Here is a 26,635-nt window from a genome sequence, read left to right as displayed (position 1 = left end):
AGGAGATCGCTCCCCACACCATGATGCCGGGTGTTGGCCCTGTGTGCCTCGGTCGTATGCAGTCCTGATTGTGGCGCTCACCTGCACGGCGCCAAACTAGCATACGACCATCATTGGTACCAAGGCAGAAGCGACTCTCATCGCTGAAGACGACACGTCTCCATTCGTCCCTCCATTCACGCCTGTCGCGACACCACTGGAGGCGGGCTGCACGATGTTGGGGCGTGAGCGGAAGACGGCCTAACGGTGTGCGGGACCGTAGCCCAGCTTCATGGAGACGGTTGCGAATGGTCCTCGCCGATACCCCAGGAGCAACAGTGTCCCTAATTTGCTGGGAAGTGGCGGTGCGGTCCCCTACGGCACTGCGTAGGATCCTACGGTCTTGGCGTGCATCCGTGCGTCGCTGCGGTCCGGTCCCAGGTCGACGGGCACGTGCACCTTCCGCCGACCACTGGCGACAACATCGATGTACTGTGGAGACCTCACGCCCCACATGTTGAGCAATTCGGCGGTACGTCCACCCGGCCTCCCGCATGCCCACTATTCGCCCTCGCTCAAAGTCCGTCAACTGCACATACGGTTCACGTCCACGCTGTCGCGGCATGCTACCAGTGTTAAAGACTGCGATGGAGCTCCGTATGCCACGGCAAACTGGCTGACACTGACGGCGGCGGTGCACAAATGCTGCGCAGCTAGCGCCATTCGACGGCCAACACCGCGGTTCCTGGTGTGTCCGCTGTGCCGTGCGTGTGATCATTGCTTGTACAGCCCTCTCGCAGTGTCCGGAGCAAGTATGGTGGGTCTGACACACCGGTGTCAATGTGTTCTGTTTTCCATTTCCAGGAGTGTAGATATTTATCTTTGCCGTAGTCGGCTTGGTTACGAGTTGTTTATTCTTGTTAGTTTTTGATCTGTGCTTGGAGAATAAAATGTTTTCTCATCTCATGAAAAAGCTGTTACTTCATAAAATATAAAGGCTCCCATAAAGGTTTGAATGCGAATAATCTGGGTTATGGTGACATAATAATCCGCAGCGTAGTCAAAGTTACATATTAGAGTCTTACGTGATTGATTGAAGCCAACTGATTACAAATTATTGGTCGAAAGGCAGAGTGATTTATAGCATAACACATATTACGCATTGAGGACAATGTGTGTAACTGTTTTTAACACATTAACTGCAGCTTACTAATGTAGACTAACTACCACTGAGACGTTTGCAGCACGAATTTGTCTCTGAACCCATACCAGCAGTAGCAAATGCGGAAAAACGAATCAAATATGGCAAAGGATAAGTAGTTGAATGCCCATTGCATTTTTCCAGTTTGTGTACGATATCTGTACGTAATATGCATCAAAACACGTCGGATGCTTGTTCATTTTCTAATATATGTTTTTGTGGATGACCTAGTAGTTTTATTATTTTTTTAATTATGACAAATGCGTTAAATGTGGGAAAATACATTTAAATATGCCGCAAACAAATATTAGGCAAAGCCACACGTCTGTCTGTTACCACAACCTTCGTTTCTCATTCGCTGTGTTCCACAACTGTCAACGAAATTATCGCTTTTCACCTTAATCTATACCTCAGACTATGCTACAAATAAGTTTATAACTCCAACCAAGGTTTCTAGGGAAAAGGGGAGGGGGCGAAATAGCCAAGGTTTCTGGGGAAAATGGGGGGGGGGGGGGGGGGCGGAAGGGAGCGAAATTCAGTATAGTGCTCTAGCCCAGATATGTGCTCTTGCCCAGTGTGTGCTACCGATATGCTTAAATTTTGATCGTTGTTTTTCTGCAAACAGCTATAGGCCATCTTCCTGTGTGTAGTTTCTCAAAAATCCAGTTTGTGTGATCTTAAGATAAAAAGAGCTCACTGATGGAATATTAATGGATCTAAGCAATACTGACATCTCCAAATTGTAAGACTGCTATATATGCAAGTCACTGACTGTCAGAGTGTATCAGTGGGAGAAAACATTTGAAGTAAATCACGAAGCTTTAGGTTAGTTCAAGTATTACTTCTTTATGTAGTAAGCAGTCACAATTTTCTTCCGTATTTTGATGTATATACATACTACACAAGCAACCAAATAGTACCTGGAGGAGGGTACCTTGTACCACTACAAATCATACTCTTTCCTGTTCCACTCGCAAATAGAGAGTGGGAAGACAGGCTATCTACTATCCGAGCCCTGTTTTCTCATGCCCTCTAAATTTTCTCAATAGTGTTATACAAAAAGAACATTGTTTCCCCTCCAGGGATTCTCACAGGAGTTTGTCAAGCATCTTCATAATACTCGCACATAGTTTGAAACTACTGGTAACCTATCTAGCGTCCAGCCTCTGAGTTGCTTCAGTGTGTTGCTTAAATCTGACCTGGATCTCAAACATTGGAGCAATACTCATGAATGTGTCACATAAGTGTTCTATATGGGTGGTGTAAGTGATCTTCCCCTCATTTCCAGTCACAAAAGATATTCATCTTCACAGAGGAAAGAAGTAATAACCGTGACAGCTAGAAATGTTTTTTTTTTTTTTTTTTTTTATTCAGTTTCTGTTATTCTCTCATACTTCGCACAAATCAATGAATACTGTCAGCCCTGCATAAAATGATAAAATTAAAATCCTGTTAATTTGAATCGTAGTGTTAACTAGCATATGCATCCTTGAGTTGAAACATTACATTTAATTATAATTATAGAAGGAGAGGCTGATAAAATATTTTTTTTATTTTGTATTTTTTTTAATATCTTAGGATTTTCAGTTTTCTGCTGATGGTTAGCAGCAACCTATTGAAGACCTTAACCTACAAACTTATTCATAATCTTATGGTACATTTTTGTCATTTTATATATGTGTATTATATCTGTTGTATGTAATCATGACTCATTCCACATCCTTGTGATTTATCACAATACGGATTAATTGAATACGAAATAAATAAATAAATAAATAAATAAAAATCCAAATGTGAAATTCCATTCTGAATCGTAGGCATGGATGTATAGTCTACATGGACATTGTTTTTACTTCCAGTATTTTGCAAGTTAATTTAACTGAACGGAGTAAATTTACCCCTATTATGAACAACAAATACTATTAGGGAGTAAATATGTTGACATGTAAGTGAAAGACTCCGAAGGGCCCTGAAGAGACTTCTGTAAGAAGCTGTGCTATTGATTTTACACAATAGTTTTACTCACATGGATAAAAAGTTCTATTGACTTGCCACATCAGATTTGAATAAAATTGCAAGCTTTTCATAACAGCCTCCATCACCATCACCAGTAATGGTACTGGTATGCAGTGGTATGGTGTACTGTAGCAGCACATTAAGTGTTTCAATTGAATTGATTCTGCATTATTTCTCTTCCCCATGTCCTTGACATTAATGCTACCAAGTTATGTTCTTGCACGGTAATTAGTTTCCACATTATAACATGTTAAATATAGAAAGTTTAACTGTAACCAAGCAGTTGTTTTCTTTGATGACAATATCAGTTCCAGTGCACAACTGAATTTCAAAATCTGACTTGTGGGGTGAAAATCCATTACTGCTGCTATCTTGTGCTGACAATGAGATGATTTTCATAGAAATACTGAATTATTTCATTTGTAATACAGTTTCATAGTTTTTGTAGGTGCTCGTGATATTTACACTTGCGTGCAATGGATGTAGCATTGGCATACAGAACTATCCTTGAATTTGGGGAGTAGTATTTTGTCATTTACATAAATCAACAAAAGCAAGTATCCCAGTACAAAGTCCTGGGTACCTTGTATTACACATCAGCAATGTTAGATCTGTGTGTGTCACTCACCATCCTTAAGACTGAAAACTGATTTGTGTTAGATAAGGTTTTATTAAACTGTGAACAATTATCAGCATAATTACCCAGCTGTTTTCCCAGAGTATTTACTATCTCTCTCTACAAACAATTCATAGAGATTAGCTAAAAAAATATCTGTACTTTCAGATGGAGGTCTTTCTATATCTAAAATTATGTTTCCTTTCCCATCTATAGCTTACCGCAGAAAGTTCAGTCACACCTTCGACACGTAAGGAATTACATCTTTGAGCACCAATTATTGCCACTTTTTGCAACATCACCATAAGGTTTGATATCCCTACTGAAAGATGAGCAGAAATTCTTTGTTAATGGGTGCATAATAAGATTCTTTTTTGGTATCCAGTGCTCAGTAATACCTGAAACATCTGGTTTATTAAAACATGGTATTATGTCCAAATCATTGTGCTTATTTCCTAGGCTCGTAAAGTTTTGGAGGATGATCTTGGTTTGCAGGTTGCATTGTATCCACATATTTATTTATTTATTTTGTTACCATAAATATCCCCATTAAGCAAATCAGATGTGCTTGTCAAGCTGGGAAGAGGAAACAAAAAGGCCACACATGTACAAAATAATAATAATAATAATAGGAAAGATTCCAAAAGAGTTCCTGACAGCAAAATGTAAAACTTAATTGTTTTTGGATATATTACTTCTTATATCCTTCATTCAAAAACCTAGGAAGGTTGTTAGTTTAGTGTCTTCACGGCATAATGCTGTTGAGCATCGCAAAAATCAAGTCTGAGATAGTAGTGTACTATGATACTAACTATGAGGAAATTGATGCACTGGATGTGAAGTGCACAGTTTAGTCTACCCAGCAGGTGTTCCAGAAGATGTCCCTGCACTGTTCTATACCATTATGAATATACCTATCATTAGTGATATATTCATCACTGACAGAAAATTGAATAATCAGATTTTTGCTTCAAGTTTATGAAATGGCAGTTGATGAGATCATATCTGAAGAGAGAGCTATCAACCCACACTTTCAGCATGAGGTAGGACTAGCAATTACCAGAATTCTGAAATGTGGATCTTGTAAACCTAGAGTTGCTCTAGGAAAACAAGTAAGATGTGACACGTGTCCCAGATCAAAGATGAGAAAATAAAAGGTTGCTGTATTAGTTATAGCATACAAATATGCAGTGAATAACAAGTTTGAAATGACTGTGATCGCTAGCCGGGGTGGCGGAGTGGTTCTAGGCGCTACAGTCTGGAACCACGCGACCACTACGGTCGCAGGTTCGAATCCGCCTTGGGCATGGATGTGTGTGATGTCCTTAGGTTAGTTAGGTTTACGTAGTTCTAAGTTCTAGGGGACTGATGACCTCAGAAGTTAAATCCCATAGTGCTCAGAGCCATTTGAACCAACCATTTTTTGACTGTGTTCAAAGCTATGTAGACTCGTTTAATTCCCGGTTTAAGTAATTCACATTCTTTCATTGCTGTTTGCTGCTGTCATCCATTAATACCTGAATGTCAACAACTACTTTGTTACTTTAAAACCTTCAACATGTTCACTGTGGCTGACACAAAGGTCAATAAGAGCTACTAACACTGTGCTTTTAAGTGTCATCAGCAGTGAATGTGCAAACAAGAACATTTTTGCAATTTAATTGAAAGTCCTAATTCAGCTTCCTTTTTCAGGCATGTTTATTTTTAAATATTAAAACTGATGAGAGTTTCATTACTAGACCACTAAGTTTGAAATCTAGATGACATCATCCTAGCACTGCAACAAAATGTGCACCACACACAACAGGTTCAATGCAATCTCTCCTCTCCACAAATTTGCACCTAAGATGTGTTGTATGTCATATAATACTACAGTTAATTTTCCATATATCTGAGCAAAACCAGTTCTTGCGTGTCCAAGTTTATCTCATCTGGGCATCGCACCTTTCCCTTACTTTAGTGTGCTTTACAATAAAATTTGTATGAAAAGTTTTCTGTGTAAATTACCTATTCTACACCTACAGCTAATGCTTGTGTAACCCAGTGTGCCATTCAGGTGGGTTTACTTGTGTGTCAATAAAATTGTCAGGTTTGGTATGAAAGGGTTTCTTGAAATATGTTCCCACATAACTTTTTTAGTATCTATTCTCAGTTGAAAAATATATTACACACTGTCAGTGCCATTTCAATGCAAAAATTTTAAATCATGCTGGGGAATATACCAATAACACAGTTCCAGCACACCTCAGAAATTTGATTTTAGTTGCTTGAACCAGTGAGAATTACAGACCAAGTCTTGCACTGCCCTGTTTTGTGTATTAACCCGTTGGCTGGCACGAAGGTGCCGGTGGTCACAGCAGTGATATGGTAACAACCAGGTATCAGCAATTTTACACTTTAATCTTACTGAGGAAAAATATTTATTTATATTTGATATTACTTGCAATTTCCAGACTATTTTTGGGTCTGCAGTATTTTTATTTAAATGTCTTACAAAACCAAACGATTAAATGACTACAGCTATTCATGAATTCATTTTTAGATACATATTTAACTGTGTAAAGGATAATTCCTGAAACAGTAATTAGCATTCTAGCTGTTCTTTTTAGCCACGACTGTACAGATGCATATACTTCATACTCAAAGTTCCAAAATGCCTGCTTAACACATTGACTACCATGCAGCACATAGCAGAGCAGGACACTTATTGCTGTATGCCTGACCTGGTGGTGAAACATCCATTACTAATCATGTCAGCATCAAGAAATGCAGAAGATAATCTCTCAGGTAGTACTATAATCTAAAAACGTAAAATTATAACTAAAAAGGCCATTTCCAATTATGTCTACCAAGCAAATTATGCTTTCAGTCAGTGCTTTCTTTTGCCATAAATTACTAGTGAATGTACATGCCAGATGATGGTAAATATTCATACTTTGCCTCTGAGAAGTAGTAAAGTCATTAGAAACAGCTATGCATATAGTCCAATTTATGTTGAAATTATTATTTTAATTAAATTTGGTCTACTATAAGCAACATGATAAAGGAATCAAAAGAAAGACACACACACTGAATTAATTTCTTTATTAACAACGCTCAGATTTCCACATCACCATAGAGGTACCAAGCTTGATGCATTACTCGTTTTTTTACATGGCGAGTTTCCCCAGTAGGCCTATAAACCATGAAAAGGACAAAAAGCTACTTCTCGCTGTCTTCTCTTCTTTGGATTTTCACTTCAGAAACTGAAACATCCATTACAAAAACAGATTACATCACTCACAAATCTGGATTCAGTCACTGCAATTCATACCTATTTAACTGTAAAAAATACTGACTATGATGAATGATGTAATTTTGAACATTCAAAAGTTTTCAAATGTTCAGGTTACTGACGTTAGAATACAGTTACTACACAATTTTTGATCAGGAAAAAGTTATGATGATTGCAATTTAAATACCAAAGCCATTTGTTATGAGAATACTCCATTACCACAAATAATCCACATAGATGCATTGAAAGAAACTTTACTGGGTAACGTAATGCATCAGAATACTATAGGCACAAACAATGAAATTTCTGTAGATTTACTATACACTTTACTTTTCTTGAGCATTATAAGATTACTAACGGAAGTTACTTACCGTCCATTACCTAGAACATAAACTATCCTTCCTCCTCTGCAAACATCTGATTTTGCAGCGCGTATTATCAATTTTTTTTCCGTGATTGAAAAGCTTTAACACACACACACACACACACACACACACACACACACACACACACACAAGGCATTAGCATGTCATGTTAAAAGAATATCCGCATTTTGAAAACTACCAGCGATATTGTCTAGCGTAAGAGACGACGTCATGTCATGATGTGACGTCATGATTCCTCGGGGCCCGCGAGACGCTTCTCCTAGGAACAAGGCCACAGGCGTCTAAAGCTAGCAAAATGAGGGATGCTCAACCACCGGACCTACCGATAGATGGCTCTACCAGCTGATTACTGTCATCTGTATTGCCCGCCATATGCGAATTTGGCAAGAAGTTTCTCTCGGTCTGTACGGTGTATAAGGAATTACGGACTATCGAAATGGTGATTTCTTGTTCCGCTTTCAATTGTACGAAGCGATGGAGTAAGGAGAGTGACTTACCATTTCACAGGTAATACGACTACCGATATAATGCGATAAAAATACAGACTTAGTGCGTTTGCTAATTCGATGTTTTTGAACAGGTTTCCTCTAAAGCACCCAGAGCTACTAAAGACATGGATTACTTCCGTGAAGCGGAAAGATTTTAATCCTATGTCTTGCAGTTTTCTTTGCGGAAACCGTTTCCGACAAGATGATTACGTAGTGAGGCCCTGGAACTTGGGAGAAACGTTTCAAACCCGAAGCAGTGCCATAGTTTTTGACTTTCCAACACATTTGATGCACCAAATAAACAGCCACGACGACATGTTGTTAGGATTTTGAGTGACAACGATGATTCTCCATTTGAGGTAGCTAATTACTTTCCTTGCTGTGTGTGCGCTTTTTACTTTTGTGAATTTATTTCGTACGCTACATAGGTCTAAGCAATGTTGTAATACAGGTCCATATTTTTGTTTTTAGCGTTCTGTCATGGAATCCGTGCTCGATTTGCCCATTGCAGACGCTACTGATTGCGTGGAGAATGTTGTCAATGAGAATTCTTCCGTGGAAAGCATGTCCCATTTATCCAATGCAGAAGCTGCGTATTGTGTCGAAAACGCTAGTATAAGGATGTTTTCACACCCCCAACGTTTTCTTATAATATTTTTTCATCAAACCTTGAGTTATTTCAGTCGTATATAACGAAATTATGGGTCTAGTGCAGCAGGGGATACAACCCGTCGGCTTTGGACAATGACGTCACAAGTCGCCAGAGAGCAGTTTACCATTTTCGCTTTTGCTGTTATGTTTGTTTCGTTTTTTTTTACTGATTGCTTAATAAAGTGGATCTGTTTATTCTATCTCGTGAAATTTTTTTTTTTTAAACCAAAAAACACTTATCAGCCACTGAAGGGAGCTACAACACTAAGAAGAATCGCTTCTCGATTAGCGACTTGTGACGTCATTGTCCAAAGCCGACGGGTTGTATCCCCTGCTGCACTAGTCCTGAAATTATTTCCTTATTTAGAGTGCAGTTGGTTCTTCAGTAATTGATTGTGGTATACAGTCGAAAGTATAAATGGGAGACAAGGCGACCGAAACTTGCATTTTTTTTTCTCAGACATTGTGCACGATTTAAAACGTAAACTGAAGTGTGTCCGTGAAAAAATTCGAAGAAGAAAGTGTTTTCCGTGGATGACATCATAAGTTCATTGAAGGAGAAGGGGCATCTTCCTGAGAAGTTACATAACTTCATCAATCATCAGAAAGGAACACAAGTGGAATTAGTGTGCAATTTAGTGAACAACTCTCTCTCATCAAAGGGTAATAGATACACAACAAATGCGAAAATGTTTGCGATGACTGTGTACTTTTATTTACCAGCAGCATATGAATACCTGAAAAAATTAATGCCTCTGCCCCATTGATTTCAAAATGGGTGGCAAGTGTAGACTGTGAACCTGGCTTCTTAAAAGATGTTTTCAAGTACATTGTAAGGAACCAGTTCAGCGATTCATGTCTAATTGTAGACAGTGTGGCAATTAGGAAGCAAGTAGTTTGGGACCAAGGAACTAAGCGGTACACCGGTTTTTTAGACTTTGGTGGGGAAGTGCCTCATTAAAAGAATTAATAGAGCCATCTGAGGCTCTGGTTTTCATGCTTGTCTCTATTAAAGGCAAATTTAAATGCCTGATTGCATATTTCTTTATCAACGGTGTACAGGCAAATAATCAGGCCACACTGATAAAATCTGCTTTAGAGAGGCTGCATCGGTCGGCAAGGGGGTTTGGTGTGTTACATGTGATGGCTGTAAGGTAAATATAAGCACTTTACGTTCACTTGGCTGTACTTTAAATTTTTACAAGGGTGATTTTAAAAGCTACTTTCCTCATCCTGTGGAAAAATACAATGTTTAGTGTATCTTGGACATGTGCCATATGATTAAGTTTGCCAGAAATGCTCTAGCGGAAGTATCTGCTATTGAGTCTCCAACTGGCCATTATTAGATGGCATTTCATTGAGCAATTGAACAAGGTACAACAAGAAGAAGGTATGACATTTGCGAGCAACCTATCAGGACGACATATAAGTAGTGTAAATAGAAAAATGAATGTTTCATTGGCTGCACAGACTTTGAGTTCTAGCGTGGCAGATAGTATAGAGTTTTTGAGGAGGGTTTGTGATCCAAATTTTAAAGGAAGTGAAGCAACAGTAGAATTTTTGTATTATATTGATAGGATTTTTGATATTCTGAACTCTAGAAAACCATTAGGTAAAGGGTATAAGAGCCCCCTGAGACTTGACAACAAATCTTATTGGCTTGGTATTTTCAGACATTGAAAATTATATCAAAAGCTTAAAAATCATTGGTGTTCCATTGCTGCTCCATGCAAGAAATGTTAAATCTGCATTAGAATGTATTTATCTCTATGCTTTTCCCAATATGGCCAGTAAAAATGCATTTGTAAATTTTGTTAACTGGGGAAAACTGTTTAAAACAAGTGACTGCGTGTACTGAGAAACTGTTTCAGATGTTTGTGATTGCTGGGGATATGCAACAGAAATATATACAGGCCAAGATTTTGCATTGTGTTGAATTAAATTCGTAGATTACCCATTTCCTGCTCCTGCTCTTGGTCATGATTACCATTATGAAATTGGGATTGAGGATTTACATCAGACTCAACTTGTTTGTAAGATTGCATCCCTGTACTCCTGCACATGCTTAAAAACATATGGAAAAAAAAGCCCGCTGAGAAAATTTTAAACAACAAATCACGTATAAGGCAGAAGTTAAATAAACTCATATTGTTTAATCATGTATAGTGCTCAAATTCATGCAGATGGGTGTGACATTTTGACAGATTTTTTAAAACTATTTTGTCCATAGATTTGTTGTTGTATAATGATGAACTTCAAACGATGAATCACATTGAAGTAAAATTAACTCTTTACATCCTGTGTAGATATTGTAACAAAATTATAATTATTTATTATATAAGCTTATTTTAAGATGTTAGGTGTTACAAAATATGCAGTTGCATTAAAAACAGGTGATTTGTGTGAAATTAATGAAAAAAAAGTTCTGAGACTTATTTGACAGATAGCTTTCAGTGTGAGAAAATATTTCCCTCAATAATTATGTTAACTTGAATTTTTCACTTTAAGAAAGCAGTTTAATCACAGAATGGGTGTGATCTAATGGAGTATGCAGTGGCCCTATGTTTCAAACAGTAATGTTTGTGGATACTCTGCAACATAAGAGCAATAAAATTGTTACTCTCTTAATTCTTGTTTTAATACTTCTTAGAATGAACACAATGTTCCAATTGGTCGTAAGCATTCTTATTACTTTAGAACCATTCTAGGATAAGGGGGCTTGATTCAGGCAAAACCTAATTTTCTTAATTTTGTCTTTATTTTGCTAGGAGGTCTTTCTATTATATTTTCCTGTGTTGAGGGAGGGGGGAGGGGAAGAGAATGCAAATAATCATATAGAATTATCTTTCTAGCACTACAAAGAACTGAATACAGTGATTACAGTTACACTTGGAACTCTAGGAAATTTCAAAAAATGGTTCAAATGGCTCTGAGCACTATGGGACTTAACATCTATGGTCATTAGTCCCCTAGAACTTAGAACTACTTAAACCTAACTAACCTAAGGACATCACACAACACCCAGTCATCACGAGGCAGAGAAAATCCCTGACCCCGCCGGGAACCGGACCCAGGCGCGGGAAGCGAGAACGCTACCACACGACCACAAGTTGCGGATTAGGAAATTTCAGTATTCATGTTACGTGCCTAATTTTCATCAACATTTACCTTAATTATACAGTTACACTTTTTGCTGATTTGAACTGTGTACTACATGTTAAAAAGATTTTGTTTGGTCATAGTAATAAAAGCATTTCATTTTTTTTTTTTTTGGTCATATGTCCCATATGGAACTGAAATTATCAAGTTACAATGACAAAGGAAGGAATTAACATTAAGGAATCTTACTTCACAGAAATTATGTAACAATGGTTACAGATTTTGCAAGTTAACTTTAACATAAACCATTTAGTTTTCCATTAACAGTGAAAGCAGTTGCACGAGTCACGTAAAGAACAAAGTTTCCCATTGGGAACTAAAGTATTTTACATCTGACTTATTGCAGACCCAAAGTATTGTGATCTTCATATTTCTAATTAAAAAAGTTTGTAACTCAAATTCACAGACATTTTGGAATTTGTACATACATGTGTGTAACAAGGTACTTTTCATGTGTCATGTGGAACCTTTAATTTTCTGGTTTAAATATAATTTATTTCATGAATTACCTTTAATATCGACAATGTCTGTATGCAATATTTACCATTTAGAAGAAGAAATATTAGTGTACAGAATAACAAACCTCATGAAAAATGCAAGAGATTGTAATGTACCGAACTTGGAATGGCTCTTTATCAATAGCAGGTAAAATAAAGACTTCTATTAAATGTTCAACGAAACCAGTCAGTACCTCTTAATTCACCATAGAGGTGATACAGTAATAAAAGAATTTACTTTTTTCAGAATTTCTGCTAAGTATTAAAAGTGTGAAGACCTATTCAATAAGTATTTGCTTTATCAATAACCTGTAGTACAAGCACATGTATAAGCAGGTAATTAAGGGAGTCAAGACTTTTGTTAAAATTAAAGATACTGACTGGTATTACTTGCTCACAAAACATTGTAGTTGCTGTACAGTTTATGCTGTAAGTGGTGTACCCAATGTGATTCCTTGAGGACATAATATTCTGTTTTCCTATGGGAATGCACTGCTACCACACCTGTTAAAAGCAAGTTTTGCCGTGGAATAGTTGTATCAGACGTCTGTATCAGAAAACAAATCTCCACTGTGACACCCTCATGTTCTTGGTATGCTATTAGCTATAATTACAGGAATACTCTTCACATGGGGGTGGGAGGGAGGGAGAGGAAGGGAGGGAGAGAGAGAGAGAGAGAGAGAGAGAGAGAGAGAGAGAGAGAGAGAGATGGGAAAAAATCATGTTCTTAGGAGGAGCAAGCCTTACAGCAGCATATGCTGTTAAAAGCATAGTGAGACTTTCTTTTTCATCATTTCCAACATTGTACACAACTTTCTTGCACTTTTATTTTATCACATTTTTCCCTTGAGAATGGAGAAGAGAGAGGAAGAAGAAAAAAAAAGAAAAAGTAAGTGAGCTTTCATAAAAACTGAAAACTCTACTTGTGTCATTTGTTATTTTCAAAATCTCTTTCCAAATGCTGTTCTATTTCTTCAAACCAATTCTGAATGTCTCAGGTTATTACATGTTATTTACTGTACATTGTCCAGCAATACTTCTGTTGTTACTAGATAGTTTGTAACTTGGCACTACCTTTGTACCACTGGTATTGTCTAGTGTACTTTTGCAGATAAGAAAATCGACTGGACTAGAATGTCCTGTCAGTATAGGACAAATTCAGACAATATGGAACTTTTTACACTAAATTTGCAATATAATGTCACCCTTGTCTAACACAGATTGTAGCAGCCATTGGGGTGCCTGTCTGGCCAGCTTCTACAGCTTTCACTTTCAGGTTTGTTTTTTGCTTGGGCCATATCATGACAACCAGTCATTCCAGTGATTGACACCATGACAAAGACTGGAACCAAGATTCACAGAAATAAAATTCCATGGTTGTAATTCATAGTCTAATTAATTTTGCTCACTGACATGTTTTGAATTCAATTTTAAAATAAAACCATGGTACCAGCCATTATTTGGGTGTCAGACTGGAAAATTTCAGTTTTAAGACACCCCAACCTTAAAATTAACAGCTGTGATCGATGTTATTTTCAACAAGTTCCTTCACTTCCTACATCATCATGGATCAGTCCAATATTATTACTACACTTAACTTCCAAATGATACGAGTTATGCATTAAAGAGGAGCCTTAATGTTGGCCTTTGTGTTTGTCTCATTTAAATGTACTTCTTGTCTCGTATCGAAGACTGAAGCACTGTCAAAAACTTGTGCTTCTACCTTATCACTCAGTTAAAATACGCTGTGTCATGTACAGGCGTTAATAAAATTATGGCATTTAAATTTCTGATCAAAGAGAGAGCCAATTCGTAAGTGAATGTTGTAATTACAGTGTCAGCATATATGCAGATCGGTTATGCACCACTTCAGATAAAGAAAAATAAGTTTTTCCGTTTATAACTAAGTAAAACTTTAATAGTTCAGTTGTAATTTCTGTTGTCAGTAAAGATACCCCTAAGCAAACGATGTCAACTTTTTTTCAAGACACGTCTTCACTGTTTTCCACACTTAAATTTCCGAATTATATCTGTAGTTAAAAGCTTTGGCAACCAAGGTAATTTGTTGAGCTCCACCGAATCTTAAATAGTATTTTAAAACGGGCAAATAAGTAAAGCACTCATAAAATTAATAGTAAACAATTTATAGGTCAGCTTGTCAAACTTCCAAAACACACTCGAATTTAGGAATTTCATAGCAGAACTGTCACTGTTTTTTCTCACTAGATTAGAAACACTTCATTATGTTGAAGTGTAGATATCTAGAACATCCAATATAAAAGACTTATCAGGGCGCAGAACGAAAAACATTTTCATCCGTGTTTTGACACTTCGTTTTTCGCCAAATTCAGATGTGGCGGACACTCAATGATATAAATATATAATCTTTGGCCGGCACGCGCTAGAGCCATCTATCGGTAGGTCCGGTAGTTGAGCATCCCTCATTTCGCTAGCTTTAGACGCCTGTAACAAGGCCTCACATCGTGAGTCTAAGGAGCCTGTGACGTCACGGTTAGGGGTCGGAGAAGCTAGGTACTGACACACGTGATTCGTAGCGTTTCCATATTGTACTTTGTGCTGTTCGTGAGTGGTTATTTGATCTATACTCAGTTACGATGCCCGGAAGGTGTTGTATGCCGAATTACAGGGGCAATTACGATAATGGACCTAAAGTCAGTGTATTTTATTTTCCATCTGACGAGAATTTAAGACGAATATGGGGTCTAGTGCAGCAGGGGATACAACCCGTCGGCTTTGAACAATGACGTCATTCCTTAGTCATAGATCGTAATGTCTTCACTTCGAGGCATAGATAATAAAGCAGTTCTGTGTTCTAATAGAAGCGTCTCGCGGGCCCCGAGGAATCATGACGTCATATCATGGCATGACGTCGTCTCTCATGCAAGCCAATATCGCTGGTAGTTTTCGAAATGCGGATATTCTTTGAACATGGCATGCTGAATCCTTGTGGATTTGTGTATGATGGCGGGATTTGTGTGCATTAAAGCTTTTCAATCACGGAAAAAAATTGATAATACTTGCTGCAAAAGCACGTGTTTGCAGACGAGAAAGGATAGTTTATATTCCAGACAATGGACGGTAAGTAACTTCCGTTAGTAATCTTATCATGCGCAAGAAAAGTAAAATGTATGGTAAATCTACAGAAATTTCATTCTTTGTGCCTATAGTATTCTGATGCATTATGTTACTCAGTAAAGTTTCTTTCAATGCATCTATGAGGATTATTTGTGGTAACGGCGTATTCTCATAACAAATGGCTTCGGTATTTAAGTTGCAATCATCGTAACTTTTTCCTGATCAAAAATTGTGTAGTAACTGTATTCTAACAGTAACCTGCACATTTGAAAACTTTTGAATGTCCACAATTAATCATTGATCATAGTCATAGTCAGTATTTTTGACAGTAAAATAGATATGAATTGCAGTGACTGAATCCAGGTTTGTGAGTGGTGTAATGTGTTTTTGTAATGGCTGTTTCAGAGTTACTGAAGTGAAAGTCCAAGGAAGAGAAGACAACGAGAAGTAGCTTTTTTGTCTGTTTCATGGTTTATAGGCCTACTGGGGAAACTCGCCGTGTAAAAAAATGAGTAACGCATCCAGCTTGGTACCTCCATGGTGATGTGGAAATCCGAGCATTGTTAATAAAGAAATTAAATTTGTGTGTGTCTTTCTTTTGATTCTTTTATCATGTTGCTTATAGTAGACCAAATTTAATTAAAATACTCTGGTGATAATTTCAATATAAATTGAACTATGTGCATAGCTGCTTCTCACAGGCAAAGTATAAATATTCACCATCCTATGGCATGCGTGTTCACTAGTCAGTTATGGCAAAAGAAATCACTGACTCAAAGCATAATTTGATTGGTAGACATAATTGGAAATGGCCTTTTTAGTTATAAGTTTACATTATTAGATTATAGTACTCCCTGAGAGATTATCTTCTGCATTTCTTGGCCCTGACATGATTAGGTCTGGAATACAGCATTAAGTGTGCTGCTCTGCTGTCAGCAGTGTGGTAGTCAATGTGTTAAGCGGTCGTTTAGGAACTAGTGTGAAGTATATGCATCTGTACAGCATTGGCTAAAAAGATACAGCTAGAATGCTAATTACTGTTTCAGGAATTATCCTTTACACAGTTAAATATATTATGTTAAATATGTATCTAAAACTGAATTCATGAAGAACTTTGTAGTCATTTAAATAAAAATACCGCAAACTGAAAAATCATCTTGAAATGGTAAGGGATATCAAATATAAGTAAATATTTTTCCTTGGTAAGATTAAAGTGTACAATTGCTGATATCTGGTTGTTACCATGAGATCAGTGCTGGCCCCAGCAGAGCAATCTGCTGTGACCACCAGCATCTTCATGCCAGCCAATGGGTTAATACACAAAACAGGGCAGTGCAAGACTTGGTCCGTAATTGTCATTGGTTGAAGCAACTAAAATTAAATTTCTGAGGTATGCTGGATCTGTGTTATTGGTATATTCCCCAGCATGATTTAAAATCTTTGCATTGAAATGGCACTGACAGTGTGTAATATATTTTGCAACTGAGAATAGATAAAAATTTATGTGGGAATATATTTCAAGAACCCCTTTCAAACCAAACCTGACAATTATATTGACACACGAGTAAACCAACCTGAATGGCACACTGGGTTACACGAGCATTAGCTGTAGGTGTAGAATAGGTAATTTACACAGAAAACTTTTCATACAAATTTTATAGTAAAGCATACTGAAGTTAAGGGAAAGATGCAATGCTTAGATGAGATAAACATGGACACACAATAACTCGTTTTGCTCAGATATATGGAAAATTAACTGTAGTATTATATGACATACAACACATCTGAGGTGCAAATTTGTGGAGAGGAGAGATTGCATTGAACCTGTTGTGTATGTATGGTGCATATTTTGTTGCAGTGCTGGGATGATGTCATCCAGATTTCAAAATTAGGGGTCTTGTAATGAAACTCTCATCAGTTTTAATATTTAAAAATTAACACGCCTAAAAAAGGTAGCTGAATAGGACTTTCAATTAAATTGCAAAAATTTTCTTGTTTTGCACATTCACTGCAGCTGACACTTAAAAGCTCGTGGCTAGTAGCTCTTATTGACCTTCGTGTCAGCCACAGTGAACATGTTGAAGGTTTTAAAGTAACAAAGTAGTTGTTGACATTCTGGTATTAATGGATGGCAGCAGGAAACACAGCAATGAAATAATGTGAATGACTTAAACCAGGAATTAAACAAGTCTACCTAGCTTTGAACACAGTCATTTCACACTTCTTAGTCACTGCATATTTGTGTGCTATAACTAATACAGCAACCTTTCATTTTCTCATCTTTGATCTGGGACACATGTCACATCTTACTTATTTTCCTAGAGCAACTCTAGGTTTACTAGTCCACATTTCAGAATTCTGGTAATTGTAGTCCTACTTCATGCTGAAAGTGTGGGTTGATAGCTGTTTCTTCAGATATGATCTCATCAACTGCCATTTCAGAAACTTGAAGGAAAAATGTGATTATTAAATTTTCTGTCAGTGATGAATATATCACTAACGTATATACAACACAAATATTCATGATGCTACAGAATAGTACAGGGCCATCTTCTGGAACACCTGCTGGGTAGACTAAACAGTGCACTTCGCATCCAGTGCATCAATTTCTTCATAGGTAGTATCATAGTACACTACTATCTCAGGCTTGATTGTTGCGATGCTCAATGAAACAGCATTATGCCTTGAAGACACTAAACTAACAGCCTTCTTAAGTTTTTGAATGAAGGATATAAGTAAGTAATATATCCAAAAACAATTAAGTTTTACATTTTGCTGTAAGAAACTCGTTTGGAATCTGTCATTTTATTATTATTTTGTACATGTGTGACCTTTTTGTGTCCTCTTCCCAGTTTGACAAGTACATCTGATTTACTTAATGAGGATATTTATGGTTACAAACAAAAAAAAGAAAAAAACATGTGGTGACAATGCAACCTGCGAACAAAGATCATCTTCCAAAACTTTACGAGCCTAGGAAGTAAGCACAATGATTTGGACATAATAGCATGTTTTAATAAACCAGATGTTTCAGTTATTACTGAGCACTGGTATACCAAAAAAGAACCTTATTATGCACCAATTAACAAAAAATTTCTGCTCGTCTTTCAGTAGGGATATCAAACCTTATGGTGATTTTGCAAAAGTGCCAATAGTTGGTGCTCAATTCCTTACATGTTGAAGGTGTTACTGAACTTTCTGCGATAAGCTATAGATGGGAAAGCTAATCTCTATCAATTGCTTGTAGAGAGAGATAGTAAATACTCTGGGAAAACGGCTGGGTAATAATGCTGATAATTGTTCACAGTTTAATAAAACCTTATCTAACACAAATCAGTTTTCACTCTTAAGAATGGCGAGTGGCATACACTGATCTAAAATTACTGATATGTAATACAGGGTACCCAGGACTTTGTACTGGGATACTTTCTTTTGTCAATTTATGTAAATGACAAAATACTGCTCCCCAAATTCAAGGATAGTTCTGTATGCTGATGCTACATCCATTGCATGCAAGTGTAAAGGTCATGAGCAACTACAAAAACTATGAAACTGTATTACAAATGAAATAATTCAGTATTTCTATGAAAGTCATCTCATTGTCAGCACAAGATAGCAGCAGTAATGGATTTTCACCCCACAAGACAGATTTTGAAATTCAGTTGTGCACTGGAACTGATATTGTCATCAGAGAAAACTACTGCTTGGTTACAGTTAAACTTTCTATATTTAACATGTTATAACATGGAAACTAATTACTGTACAAGAACACAACTTGGTAGCATTAATGTCAAGGACATGAGCAAGAGAAATAATGCAGAATCAATTCAATTGAAACACTTTTAATGTTTCCAGAATGAGAAACATCCCCCAGGCTGTGGCTAAGCCATGTCTCCGCTATATCCTTTCTTTCAGGAGTGCTAGTTCTGCAAGGTTCGCAGGAGAGCTTCTGTAAAGTTTGGAAGGTAGGAGAGGAGATAGTGGCAGAAGTAAAGCTGTGAGTACCGAGCATGAGTCTTTCTTCGGTAGCTCAGATGGTAGAGCACTTGCTCGCGAAAGGCAAAGATCCCGAGTTTGAGTCTCGGTCGGGCACACAGTTTTAATCTGCCAGGAAGTTTCACTTTTAATGTGCTGCTACAGTACACCACACCAGTACCATTACTGGTGACGGTGATGGAGGCTGCTATGAAAAGCTTGCGATTTTATTCAAATCTGATGTGGCAAGTTAACAAAACCTTTTATCCATGTGAGTAAAATTATTGTGTAAAATTGATAGCGCAGCTTCTTACAGAAGTCTTTTCAGAGCCCTTCGGAGTCTTTCACTTACATGTCGACATATTTACTCCCTAATAGTATTTGTTGTTCATAATAGGGGTAATTTTACTCTGTTCAGTGAAATGAACTTGCAAAATACTGGAAGTAAAAACAATGTCCATGTAGACTATACATCCCTGCCTACAATTCAGAATGGAATATCACATTCTGATTGAAAGTCTTTAACAGGTTGCTGCTAGACATCAGGCAGAAAACTGAAAATCCTAAGGTAATAAAAAAATACAAAGTAAAAAAAAATATTTTATTAGCTTCTCCTTCTATAACTATAATTAAACATAATGTTTCGACTCACGAATGCAATTGCTAGTTAATGTTAACACTAAGTTTCAAATTAACAGGCTTTTAATGTTACCATTATATGAACAGCTGACAGTACTCTGAATATATTTTGTGACTGGAAATGAGGGGAAGATCACTTACACCACCCGTATAGAACAATTATGTCACACATTCATGAGTACTGCTCCAATGTTTGAGTTCCAGGTCAGATTTAAGCAACACATTGAAGCAACTCAGAGTCTGGATGCTGTATAGGTTACCAGTAGTTTCAAACTATGTGTGAGTATAATGAGAATCCCTGGAGGGAAAATAATGTTCTTTTTGTACAACACTATTGAGAAAATTTAGAAGGCATGAGAAATCTGGGTTCGGATGGTAGATAGCCTTTCTTCCCTCTCTCTGTTTGCGAGTGGAACAGGAAAGAAAATGATTTGTAGTGGTACAAGGTACCCTCCACCAGGTACCATTTGGTTGCTTGTGTAGTATGTATGTACATCAAAATACAGAAGAAAATTGTGACTGCCTACTACATTAAGAAGTAATAGTTGAACTAACCTAAGCTTTGTGATTTACTTCAAATGTTTTGTCCCACTGATACACACTGACAATCAGTGACTTGCATCTATAGCAGTCTTACAATTTGGAGATGTCAGTAGGCTTACTGCTTGGATCTATTAATATTCCCTCATTGAGCTCTTTTTATCTTAAGATCACATAAACTGGATTTTTGAGAAACTATATACAGGGAGATGTGATTGGCATATAGCTGTTTGTTTACTGAAAAACAGCGATCAAAATTTAAGCATATCGGTAACACACACTGGGCAAGAGCACATATCTGGGCTAGAGCACTATACTGGATTTCGCCCCCTTCCCCCCCTTTCCCTAGAAACCTTGGCTGGAGTAATAACTATTTGTAGCATAGTCTGAGGTCTACATTAGGTTGAAAAGCGATAATTTCGTCGACAGTTGTGGAACACAGCGAATGAGAAATAACGGTTGTGATAACAGACAGACGTGTGGCTTTGCCTAATATTTGTTTGCGGCTTATTTAAATGCACTTTCCCACATTTAATGCATTTCTCATAATAAAAAAATAAAACTACTGGGTCATCCCCAAAAAACATATATTAGAAAATGAACAATCATCCGACGTGTTTTGATGCATATTATTTACAGATATCGTACACAAACTGGAAAAATGCAATGGGCGTTCCACAACATATCCTTTACCATATTTGATTTGTTTTTCCGCATTTGCTGCTGCTGGTATGGGTTCAAAGACAAATTCATGCTGCAAACGTCTCAGTGGTAGTTAGCCTACATTGGTAAGCTGCAGTTAATGCGTTAAAAACATTTATACACATTGTCCTCAATGCGTAATATGTGTTATGCTATAAATCACTCTGCCTTTCGACCAATAATTTGTTATCAATTGGTTTCAATCAATCACGTAAGACTCTAATGTGTAACTTTGACTACGCTGCGGATTATTATGTCACCATAATCCAGATTATTCGCATTCAAACCTTCTTTCTACATTTAATTCTGTTAATGGAAGCTTCATTCAAATAATCTGGATTGATTTGACGTTCCAAAACAATAGCTGATGGCAAGTCTGCACAAACGCTGTGGCCAACGTGTGACGTCACTTACGTCAACAGAGTTGTTTACAGGTCTAGTCACCAGGCAGCGCTGTCACGCTTTCAGCCTTACTGATGACGTCATGAAGCGATTCCTCGGGGCCCGCGAGACGCACGTGTTCTAATAAGCACTATCATTAAAATAATTGAATGTAAATCTAAAAGCAATCGCTTGATATTGGGTGCATCATTAAACGTGCTGTTATGTTTCAGTTTCGTTTCTTTACTGATTGCTTAATGAAGTAGGATCACTTTATTGTATCTCGTGAGATTTTTTTTTTTAAAAGCCAAAAAACAAACGTGCTGTTATGTTTCAGTTTTGTTTCTTTACTGATTGCTTAATGAAGTAGGATCAGTTTATTCTATCTCGTGAGATTTTTTTTTTAAAAAAGCCAAAAAACTCTTATTACGTACTGAAGGGAGCTAGAACACTAAGAAGAATCGCTTCTCGGCTTTTGACAAGATATTGCTTAATAAAGTAGGATCAGTTTATTCTATCTCGTGAGATTTTTTTTAAAAAAAGCCAAAAAACACTTATTACGTACTGAAGGGAGCTAGAACACTAAGAAGATCCGCTTCTCGGTTTTTGACCAGATATTGCTTAATAAAGTAGGATCAGTTTATTCTATCTCGTGAGATTTTTTTTTTTAAAAAGCCAAAAAACTCTTATTACGTACTGAAGGGAGCTAGAACACTAAGAAGAATCGCTTCTCGGCTTTTGACAAGATATTGCTTAATAAAGTAGGATCAGTTTATTCTATCTCGTGAGATTTTTTTTTTAAAAAGCCAAAAAACACTTATTAGGTACTGAAGGGAGCTGCTTAATAAAGTAGTATCAGTTGATTCTATCTCGTGAGATTTTTTTTTTTTTTTAAGTCAAAAAACACTTATTACGTACTGAAGGGAGCTAGAACATTAAGAACAATCGCTTCTCGGCTTTTGACAAGATATTGCTTAATAAAGTAGGATCAGTTTATTCTATCTCGTGAGATTTTTTTTTTTTTTAAGTCAAAAAACACTTATGCTTTTGACAAGATCAATGTTTATCTCTCTCGCATTCCTTTGTTTCTCAACATTCTCCTCAGCTCTTTCATCTCTGTAATACATGCTCTCTGGCGACTTGTGACGTCATTGTTCAAAGCCGACGGGTTGTATCCCCTGCTGCACTAGTCCCCGAATATGGTTATCGGCTGTTCACAGACAAGACTGGACACCGAGTAAGCACTCTGTTGTAAGTATCAGGGAAATAGAGAAGCGTCCGATCTTACGCGTCGGCTTTGACCCATGACGTCACAAATACCGCGGAAACGACTATAAACAATTCCAATATGGCGGATATAAAAACATCGCATACGTATTGTAAACACTGAAATACACAAGTTTCACAAAAAGCCTAATGACTGTAACGGGACAAGCGTGGGAAATTAGGGGTTTTTGGGTGCGGAGAAACTAAATATACAGAAATGTAGCCACCGACCGCCATTCAAAACCACGCAAAACAACGAAATAAATCAACATCACAAAACTGACGAAATACCAAAAAACACATTCCTATCCATAATCGTACACTTCCCTTAACCTATATAGCTCAACAGAACCTACCGATCACATCCCCCAATAGAAAACTAAGAAACGAAAGCTTCCCTTACACCTACATACATCGGCACTTATGCAGTTTAGCAGGTACGGAAAAAATTTTTCATTTTTTTTCAAAATTTGATCATCATGTGTCGTTATGCGGTGGGGGGAGTCTGCAGTGCCCCCCCATCCCCCCACAGGCTTCATTAGTGTCAAATCAATATTTTCGAATCATAGGCGGCCGCTGCCGCGGCCGCATTCCAAAAAAAAACTCCCAACCTAACCTCAAGTGGGCTACGCTACAGATCAATATGTTCATCAAATTGCTTCATATTACGTATACATGTTCATTAGTGTCAAATCAATATTTTCGAATCATAGGCGGCCGCTGCCGCGGCCGCATTCCAAAAAAAAACTCCCAACCTAACCTCGTATTCAGGGCTACGCTACAGATCAATGTGTAGGTCCCTTACGTCACGGGTCAAAGCCGACGCGTGAGATCGGATGTTTCCAAAAAACCACAACCAAATACACTCAATAACAAACTCACCCGACGTACAGCAATGAGCATTAAATTAACCATTAACTCACTAATAGAAATTCCGCTTCAAATCCAACACCTGAGCAACAGAAAACTGACCCCACCACACGAAACAAACGAAACAAACGAAAACCATGAACACACCACCAGAGAGCACGACAAACAAAAACAAGACATCTACAAACACGCCACAATCGCAAATCAAACTCCGCGCCGTAATGACGTCACACACCACAACACGCTTATGTCACGGGTCAAAGCCGACGGGTAAGATCGGACGCTTCTGTTGACCCACTTCATGTCATTCTTAGTGAGTTTTAGATAATTTGGAAGAATAGCTTTTCATTTAGAAGAATGTTTAGTCATATTAACAGAATCTTCCGTCGTTTCTTGGTAGAACAACATTATAATAAATGAAAAGCGCCAGTTGGCTTTTGTTCTACAATATTGTAGAGCAAAAGTAAACTGGTGCTTTTCATTTATTAGAATGTTTAGTGTTTCATTTTCGTTTGTATTTATGGATTTATCTATTCCCATGAATATGGAAGTCTTAAAGCAGGCTTCAGGCATAGATATGATAGCAACCATTAGATTTTTGCAACTGTCTGGTCTTCTTGCTGATTACGTTCGATGTCGTGACTGTGGCAAACATATACGCCTGATACTGTGTCTGCTCGTCGTATTCACGATTTATTCGTATGTAGGTTTAACAAGGATCGACTTTCGCACTCAATTACACGAGGAGCACGGTTTGAGAAATCGAAGCTGGCCTTGAGGGATGTAATAAAAACCACATACTGTTGGTGTTTGAGGTATCCACGAATGTCGCGTGAGTGAGCGTACCGTTTTAGACTGGTATTCTTGATGACTGGGTGTTGTTGTGTCGTCTTCATCATCATTATCATTCATCCCCATTACGGTCGGAGGAAGGCAATGAGCATTAAATTAACCATTAACTCACTAATAGAAATTCCGCTTCAAATCCAACACCTGAGCAACAGAAAACTGACCCCACCACATAATTGAATGTAAATCTAAAAGCGATCGCTTGATATTGGGTGCATCATTAAACGTGCTGTTATGTTTCAGTTTCGTTTCTTTACTGATTGCTTAATGAAGTAGGATCAGTTTATTCTATCTCGTGAGACTTTTTTTTAAAAAAGCCAAAGAACAAACGTGCTTTTATGTTTCAGTTTCGTTTCTTTACTGATTGCTTAATGAAGTAGGATCAGTTTATTCTATCTCGTGAGATTTTTTTTTTTAAAGCCAAAAAACACTTATTAGGTACTGAAGGGAGCTGCTTAATAAAGTAGTATCAGTTGATTCTATCTCGTGAGATTTTTTTTTTTTTTTAAAGTCAAAAAACACTTATTACGTACTGAAGGGAGCTAGAACATTAAGAACAATAGCTTCTCGGCTTTTGACAAGATATTGCTTAATAAAGTAGGATCAGTTTATTCTATCTCGTGAGATTTTTTTTTTTTAAAGTCAAAAAACACTTATGCTTTTGACAAGATCAATGTTTATCTCTCTCGCATTCCTTTGTTTCTCAACATTCTCCTCAGCTCTTTCATCTCTGTAATACATGCTCTCTGGCGACTTGTGACGTCATTGTTCAAAGCCGACGGGTTGTATCCCCTGCTGCACTAGTCCCCGAATATGGTTATCGGCTGTTCACAGACAAGACTGGACACCGAGTAAGCACTCTGTTGTAAGTATCAGTGTATTTGTTTGGTTAGTGTGTTGTAGTTACTTGAAATGTTGTACAGCTGAACAAAATACAGTAAACAGAAGAATGTATTTATAATCTGATACCTCATTAATTTTCGTTATATGTTTTAAAGAGAACTGTATGCTTGTTTTTAGATATGTGAACTGCATTTCAACAAGGACGATATTTTAAGCAGTACCAGCATGTATGACCCGAAAACTGGTATACTCTTGACAGCACCGTTGGATCGTCGACGCTTGAGAAAAGGTGAGTTACGAAACACGCGCTTAGTAAAGTACAGTGGCATAAGAACTATCTTTATTTCACTTATATGCTGGGAGATCGGTTTCATACTTCGTTATTAATTTTTCAGATGCTATCCCATCGAAGTTGCCTGGATGCCCATCTTACTTGTCTAGTCATCAAACTGCAGTACGAGAGGACCCAGAAAATTGTGCTCTTCAAATTGCTATCCAAGAAAGTGTGGACACACATGAGAAAATGATTGATGCGATATCGTTAGATAGTTTAGAACAAATGAAAACAAAGTTGAGTGAATGTGAAAAGCACAGTGACTGGGTAGTGATAAACAAATCTGACAGTGTGAGCCTAGCGTTACTAAAGCATAATTCTTACCCAAGAATTTTTTGCCACGTAGTTATAAGCAGTGGTTTATTACTCAGTGTCTTCAATAATGATATTGAAGTGAAATGTATTGGAAACATGTAATTTCCCATGAAAGTAAACAACATACAGGTGGTAATAAGTGATGTTCTTAAGAACATTTATCTTCTGTATAATAGTTCTGAGGCTCCTGTAGATAACATTTTGTCTTTAATTGACCAGTTATTGCAAAATGTATTAGAAAAGTTGCCAGGAAACGAAACTAAAATTACATTTTTGAAGGAATAGATTTCATTTTTGAAGTGCAGAAGTTTAACTCAATTTAGGTATGATACTAACTCTATGATAATGTGGTCATTAGTAAATTCTATTAGCCCACATGCTTACAAATTTTTGAGGAACACTGACAGTTTTTCTATGCCTAGTCCTAACACCCTTTCAAGGCTTTGTAGTAAACTCTCAACAAATCCTGTCATTGAGCAACAGGGTCAGATGATAAAACTGTGCTCCTGTTGATGGATGAAATTCATCTGAAGTCTGAGCTTGATTATAAAGCTGGAA

The 26,635-nt window shown here is 37.3% G+C and overlaps 1 long non-coding RNA gene across 2 annotated transcripts; it reads left to right on the top strand.

The window, feature by feature from the left end:
* Nucleotides 1-22,573: 22,573 nt before the first annotated feature.
* On the top strand, nt 22,574-26,203 carry LOC126426998 (uncharacterized). 2 transcript variants are annotated; one of them, XR_007576482.1, is made up of 3 exons: nt 22,574-22,851; nt 25,606-25,717; nt 25,824-26,203. It is a non-coding gene; the product is annotated as an uncharacterized LOC126426998 (long non-coding RNA). The 2 variants fall into 2 exon arrangements; XR_007576481.1 differs by lacking the exon at nt 22,574-22,851 and adding an exon at nt 25,244-25,450.
* Nucleotides 26,204-26,635: the final 432 nt, after the last annotated feature.

Source organism: Schistocerca serialis, chromosome 11 (genome assembly GCF_023864345.2).
Source record: "Schistocerca serialis cubense isolate TAMUIC-IGC-003099 chromosome 11, iqSchSeri2.2, whole genome shotgun sequence".
NCBI classification, from domain to species: Eukaryota; Metazoa; Arthropoda; class Insecta; order Orthoptera; family Acrididae; genus Schistocerca; species Schistocerca serialis.
This window is presented reverse-complemented; position numbering and strand designations above follow the sequence as displayed.